Here is a 7,949-nt window from a genome sequence, read left to right as displayed (position 1 = left end):
CATATACAAGAAAAATGAAAACATACATCCACATAAAAACTTGTACATGAATGTTTATGGCAGCATTATTTACAATAGCCAAAAAGTGAAAACAACTCAAAAGTCCATTACTTAATGAATGACAACAAAACATGCTATAACTGCACAGTGAAATACTTATGCTGTAATTAAAAGGAATAAAGAATTGATACATGCTAAACATGGATGAGTCTTAAATACATTATCCTAAGTGAAAGCAGTCACACACAAAAGGCTACATATAATTCTATTTATATTAAATGTTCAGAATAGAAAAATTCAGAGAGAAAAAAAGTAAATTAGTGATTGTCAGGGGCTGGAGGGGAAAGGAGAATGGGGAATGCCTGATAATGGATATGGTGGGGAGAGATTAAAATGCTCTAGAATTAGGTAGTAGTGATAAACACACAACATAGTGCACATGCTAAAAATCATGAACTTTGATATGTGAATTATCTCAATAAAGCTGTTATTTATTTTGAGAGCTAAGATTTCAATACTTACTTCCATTTTCTTCTTTCCTTTCCAAGTACAGTTACAGTCAAAGAACCTGTATTGAAAACATAAAATTTCTCTTTCTTTTCTTGGAACAATGAGGATATATAGAAAACTGGAATGTAACAATGATTGACTTCAAGTTTCAGACAATTTTTTTTTTAATTCATGAGAGACACACACACAGAGAGAGAGAGGCAGAGACACGGGCAGAGGGAGAAGCAGGACCCATGCAAGGAGCCTGATGTGGGACTTGATCCCGGGTCTCCAGGATCACGCCCTGGGCTGAAGTCAGCGCTAAACCGCTGAGCCACTTGGGCTGCCCCCAGACATTCTTACTAACATTTCTAATTACAGTTATGGTTGTCATGAACTTTGAAAACTCATGAAAACAACTGAGACAGGAGAGACTATGGGGCTAGATAACCAATGGAAGAGAAAACTTAAGCAAGCCACTTCATCTCTTTCGGGGTTTCCAATTGCTCACCTGTGAAAGAGGGAAATTGGGATAGATGACCTCCAGCATCTACACGTCTCCCTGGAAAGTTAGCTTTAGAATCAAATTTTCAAAGGCCTTTAATGTTCATGAATTAAATAAATAGTAATAAGGATTATTTTCTAACAAAAAATTTTATTAAATGTGGAATTATATATTATGCTTTTCTTTTTCTCCTGTAAACCCATGCCTTTTTATCACTAGGCTAAAATATATAATTCTAACCCTGTGTGCATGTGTATTATATCATATTTTTTAAAGTTACTTTTGTTTATTTGTTTATATTTATTTACTTATTCTTGAGAGAGAGAGAGAGAGAGAGAGAGGCAGTGACACAGGCAGAGGGAGAAGCAGGCTCCCTGCAGGGAGCCCAACGTGGGACTCGATCCCAGGTCTCCAGGATCACACCCTGGGCCAAAGGCAGGCGCTAAACTGCTGAGCTACCTGGGCTGCCCTATTATATCATATTTGAATTTTTATGTATTCTTTGAAGGAATCTTTACCCACTTGACAACTTGACCTTCTGATTTCTATATACATACTTATGCATACTTTGATTACATAGATTTCATTTTTCTCTGTGTAAAGTTAAAATACAGGCAGCTAAAAAAAGCATGAGCTATTTCCGCCAGCCGTCTCCTGGGACTTTGTTCCCAAGTTAGGCAGTTATTTAAAATTGAGCAATTGTACTGTCTTTTCTTCTAATGGTTATCATTTCAAAAACTCATGGCACTTAAAAGACAACAACAAAGAATAAAGCAAGCATCCCTCGGCTGGTCAGTGTACTCCCTTGAAACATAGCAGATACTCTTCTATCTATGTTTGGATTTAGGTATATATTTAGACTCTTTATCCTAGGGAGCTGAGTGCTTTGCACTCTGAAAGCACATGTTCTCCTATTAATCATCTTAAGAAACCATTTTTTCCCTTCCCCCTTTAAGAAAAAGTATAAAGGCTAAGAAAAAATAATTTGATCAGAGCAGATAGGGAGTATAAACCAGTAAGAAAAAAAACATGGTAAATCAAGTTCCTTGAGTCTTTATGTCCATCTGCTCTCCATAAAAGATCACTGCCTACTCACAAAGCTCTCCTTGATCATTGCAGTCAAAATTAACCCTGCCTTTCCTCTGTGTACTCACAGTGTTACTTGAGACTCTGTTTAATGCTTATTTTATTCTGCTATGCATTATATTACTTAAATGTCTGTCTCCCCCATCAGAATTGTATTTCCTTGACTAATGTGTCAGAATACCACTAAGTCACATCGAATAGAAACTGACTCATTTCCCAATTTAAATTTCTCCAAATTCTCCTAAAATGGGAAAGGATATCTACTCTATATATTATATTCCTTGAATAGCTCTTGATCATAGTATAATGATTTCATGAAGAAGGTTTCAATACAGGTGATTGAATTAAATTCACCCGTGAGGTCATCAGTTAAACCATATGAAATGGCAATTTCCTCAGGTCAAAATTTAGTAAGAATTCTATTACCCTGGCCCAAATGCATATCAGAAACCCACTGTTCGAGTGTCAGCTTTTTCTCTTCCTGTAGATGGGCTCTCCTATCAGGCGCCTCACATTCAAGTAAATTTGTCAACATTTTATGTGGGTCAATTTAATAATATTTCACCAGAATATAGAACTATATTCATTATAAAAGCACTATATGACATTAATTTCCTCCTATTTCTTACAGACTTGATATTTAAGAAGTGTAACAAGGTAGGGTACCTGGATGATGTTCAGCATGGAGTCTGCTTGGGATTCTCCCTCTCCCTCTGCCTCTCCTGCTCATTCTCTCTCTCTCTCAAATAAATAAATCAATCTTTAAAAAAAAGTGTAACAGGGCAACAGGGCCAGTTACTTGTGAATGGAATAAAAGGTAAAACAATGCTCCTTAGTCTTCTGGAGCAATATAGTACCTTTGAAAATATGAGCAGAAATTTTTCCCAGAAAAATACACACACACACACACACACACACACACACACACACCATTTTGCACATAGTTTCAGCAGGTTAATAGATCTTTTCGTCCCCACAAAGCCATCAATTAATAACTCCTCTTCGAGAGAACTGCACTCAGAAGATTAAGAAAGTGTTGAGTAATTGTCCAGATTCTAGTCATTTCCAAATTTTAGAACCAGAGAAAAAACATAATCTGTTTGGGATCTACCCGGTCCACAAACTACTAGATGGTTGCTACTCTCTGCCTGTATAAATACAATTAAAGTGGAAGATTGTGTAATGTGTTGTCCAAACGGAGACATTTTTGAGGGTGAAAAGAGCATTAATAATTACAGTAAGACAAATCATCATCTGTTAAGAAAATACTATCATTAAATATTTAATATATCAGACTTCTATTGTCCAGATAACCATCTCATTTTTTCCATTTTTCACAAAGAACTAATGTCCATCACCATAAAAAAATGACCAAATTTATGGATTTTTTTCCTTTCATATTTCAAGTGGATTAAGTCAGTTAAATATATAGGACTTAGTCTCCTTACCAGTAAATCCATAGGTAGAATAGATAGATGCTCTCTTAAGGTTTTTTTTTTTTTAATTTTCCAGCTCTACCATCCTATTAATCCAAAATGGAAGTGCTTTTTATCAGAAATGTTTCTATGTAAAGTTTTCTAATCTTCCTGATTAGAAAAAAAAAAGATTTTTAAAATCACAGTATATTTGTAAAAGGCAAATAAGCTTAATTGATTAAAAGTCACTAATGGTTTACAATCTACCAAAACCTAATTTTGAAGCATAAATTGTTAAAATGTATTATTACTGACAACCATATAACTAACATGCATATATACTATATGCCAAGCACTGTGTTAATAAGCACATCATGTATTTTCTTATGTAATTATCACAAAGAGGTACATATCTTAGTCCCACTCTATAGACAAGGAAAACAGAACTTAAATACTTGACTGAGGTTATACTGCTAGTAAATAACAGAATCAAGGTCAAAACTCAGTCTGACTGCACAGCTTTGGCTCTTCATTGCTGCTAATTTTTTTTTTTTTTATGATAGTTACACAGAGAGAGAGAGAGATGCAGAGACATAGGCAGAGGGAGAAGCAGGCTCCATGCACCGGGAGCCTGATGTGGGATTCGATCCCGGGTCTCCAGGATCGCGCCCCGGGCCAAAGGCAGGCGCCAAACCGCTGCGCCACCCAGGAATCCCCATTGCTGCTAAATTAAAGCTAATGTATTACTAAGTAATGTCCCTGCTTTGAACTTAGCTGTCATTTCACCAGTACCCCTGAAGTTAAAAAAATTACATTTCCTAGGTGTCATAAAAGATCCCTCTTTCACAATCACTTCATTGCTTATTATCATGGTAAATAATAAAAGCCACTCTCTTGGTTTAGATGGGGAGAATATAGTATATTCAACTACTGTTAGTACATATTAAATATATCAAGTCTGTTGAGACCAATCATCGAAGGAGTAATTCATAATGAACTATATTCTTGAATATGAAATAGCTGCAATCGCGAGGGATGTGACACCATCTGAAAGGATTTTTAAAATGACAACCTAGAAATTATTCTATATTTTTATAAGTAGTACTTAAAATCAAGTCCTATTGAAGTTTTTTTAAATCTTAAAATAAAATTTAAATGTGAAATTGTCAATTGCTTTTATTTTTATTTTTTAATAATAAATTTATTTTTTATTGGTGTTCAATTGTCAATTGCTTTTAGTATTGAGAAGCTACATTAGCCCAACATATGGTTCCTACTAATACCATTCTTTTTTTTTTTTTTTTTTTTTAATCCATGTGAGACACAGAGAGAGGGCAGAGGGGAAGCAGGCTCCATGCAGGAAGCCTGATGTAGGACTTGATCTGGGAACTCCAGGATCACGCCCTGAGCCCTGAGCCAAAGGCAGGCACTCAACCACCGCTGGGCCACCCAGGTTCCCCTTACTAATGCCATTTTAAAGACCCCACCTTATATTACCTAAATACCACCAGAGAGAAAGTCATAGACTATAGTGAATTTTTAAAACTAACAATTTTGAGGGGCACCTAGGTGGCTCAGTGGTTGAGCGTCTGCCTTTAGCTTAGGACCCTGGGATCAAGACCCGCATCCAGCTCCCTAAAGGAGCCTGCTTCTCCCTCTGCCTATGTCTCTGCTTCTCTGTGTCTTTCATGAATAAATAAAATCTTTAAAAAGTTAAAAATAAAATTAACAATTTTGAAACCTAATATTGTAAGTTAACATGAAAGATTATAATGCAGATTTTCCTGGAGATATATGGATACAACAAGCCAAATTTCGGCATTTCATTAAATAACGAAAGTGAATCACTTCACCAACACTTAAATAAAATTGTTGAGGACTATGCCATTTTATATGCTCAGAACTATACAGTAAGTATATAGTTAACAAACATAAACAACCATAGGGTATCTGCCTGTAATTGCCCTCCTTTCCTTACATGAATCGGCCAATTTAGGTCTGGGACAAGGAATTTTTTTTTTTTTTTCAGAATAGAAGTCTTTGAAGACCCTGGGGATGTCCCACTAACTCATTCTGACATTTTCTCAGCTCCAAAACATTTCTTAGTTGTATAAATGCTTTGTATTCCCTGTGAGATTTTCTTTTCCCTGTGAGATTTTAAGCACTCAACAACATGGAAGATCTTTTAAGCAAGTGCGTGATGCTAGCAAAATAACAAAAATAATAATATCAGAGGATGTAAATATTAAATTAGTCTAGAGTCTTGGTGATCTAAAAGCTATAAACTTTAGGAAATATCTTAGAAAAGACTTAAGTGTTTTTGTGCCTTTCATCTAGCACTTAAGTTCACGTAAATCTTAATACTAACATAAATTATAACCAATTTATTTTCCTCCTACAATTATGCTGAGAGTAGTATAAACTTCCATCGGGAGGTCATATCAAACTGGGATGTATACAAAATTACACAAAGCTAAAAGTAAACATTTGTGCAAAATGTATCTAATAGAAAGCCAAAGCTGGAGATGAACTGACTTGTAAATTGTATAAAAAAATACGTCCAAAATCAAAGGCATCTTTAAACACAGTCCAGAAATTGTATTAAATCAAAGGCAAAACTTGAAGGTTGTTATAGCACTACTATCCAAAAACTTAAAACCAGCTGGGTACAGGAAAAATAGAGGGAGGTTTCTTCAAAACCACCCACACAGTGGCTGTCTTCCTCCTACCAGGGCTGCCCATAGAGACCAGCTTCCTGATCAAGCATGAGGAGCACACAGTGCATATGGAAAACTATGGAGTCAGCCAAATTCCCACCCACTTCAGTTCCTATCCTCAGCAGCTCCCTGACAACCCACAGAAACCAATCAGTTCAATGTGATGGCAAGATGAAAGCCAAGACCCACTTCTCCTGTAAATGGAAATGTTTAGGTACATTGCAGAGACTCAACAAAGCCCCCAGAGTAGATTAATGAAACATCAAGAGTTTTAAAAAGCAAAAGTTGAAAAGGAGCATTTTATTAGAAAAGGAGATTTGAGGCATGAAGGAATGGGGTTTTCTTAATTATAAATGGAGAAAGGAGCAAAAGATATTAAGTATAGTTGATCTTTGAATAACATGGGTTTGTGCTCACTTCGGCAGCACATGTACTAAAATTGGAACAAAACAGAGATTAGCATGGCCCCTGTGCAAGGATGACACACAAATTCATGAATAACATGGACTTAACTATAGAAGCCCACTTAAACACAGATTATTTATAGTGTGATAAGTGCATTTTTTCTTATAATTTTCTTTTCTCTAGGTGGCATTATTGTAAGAACACACTATATAATACATGTAACATACAAGATATGTGTTAATTGACTATTCACAGTTAAGCTTCCAGTCAACAGTAGGCTATTAGTTGTTAAGTTTTGGGGGAGTCGAAAGTTATATGCAGATTTTTGGCTCCACAGGGTTTGGCACTCATAACCCCTGCATTGTCTGAGGGTCAACTGTGGTCACACAAAGAAAACTACTATGAGGAAATAAATCCCTTTCAAAGGCACTAGGTTATAAGAAAATAAATTGAGTGATGTAAAAAAAATTAAAAGTTTGTCTCTCCAGAATCATTAGTGATTGAATTAAGGTATGCAGAGTTTTCAGAGAGCTGCAAGTATATCCTTTAACACAGATTTAAAACAAATTTAACCATCTAGGGGCCCCTGAGTGGCTCAGTTAATTGAGTGCCCAACTCTTAATTTCAGCTCAAGTCATAACCTCAGGGTTGTGAGATCATGCCCTGAGTGGGACCCCAGCATGGAGCCTGCTTAAGATTCTCTCTCCCTCTCCCCGCACCCGTGTGTGCACTCTCTCTAAAAAAATTAACCATCTTGAATGCAAATATTTCTAAAATCTACTGTATATCATTTTGACTTCTTAAATGTGCTTATTCTTAAAAGTTTATGATAAGAAACATTGTGCAATGATTTACAAATTTTAACGTGAGATCAGGTGGTAGGTTGACTGAAAAGAATCATTTGGGATGCCTCATAAAAAAATATAGAGGGTTGCCTGGGTGGCTCAGTGGTTAAGCATCTGCCTTTGCTCAGGGTGTGATCCTGGAGTCCTGGGATTGAGTCCCACATCAGGCTCCCCTTGAGGAGCCTGCTTCTTCCTCTGCCTGTGTTTCTGCCTCTTTCTCTGTATCTCTCATGAATAAATAAAATCTTAAATATATATAGAGAGAGGGGGGTGAAGATTCTGATTATCTAGGGTAGGAGTAAAGCACAGAAACCTATGCTTTTTAAAATCTTTCTCAGGTGATTCTGATTCAGAGCCAGTTTCATCAACTGACTATAAGAGAAAGAACACTTGCTTAACTATTAGTATTCAGGTAGCTTTATTTGTAATAGTTGCCTATGTCTCAATACACATTGATTTGGCATCTAATATGTCCTAATATTCAACA

At 36.1% G+C, this 7,949-nt stretch overlaps 1 non-coding gene across 1 annotated transcript; it reads left to right on the top strand.

Moving 5' to 3' along the window:
• Positions 1-6,621: 6,621 nt before the first annotated feature.
• Positions 6,622-6,725, top strand: LOC129521275 (U6 spliceosomal RNA). The gene has a single exon (XR_008666789.1). It is a non-coding gene; the product is annotated as a U6 spliceosomal RNA (small nuclear RNA).
• Positions 6,726-7,949: the final 1,224 nt, after the last annotated feature.

This window comes from Nyctereutes procyonoides, unplaced genomic scaffold (assembly GCF_905146905.1).
Source record: "Nyctereutes procyonoides isolate TBG_1078 unplaced genomic scaffold, NYPRO_anot_genome, whole genome shotgun sequence".
Taxonomy (NCBI): domain Eukaryota; kingdom Metazoa; phylum Chordata; class Mammalia; order Carnivora; family Canidae; genus Nyctereutes; species Nyctereutes procyonoides.
The sequence above is the reverse complement of the archived record's forward strand: the minus strand, read 5'-3'. Positions and strand labels throughout refer to the sequence as shown.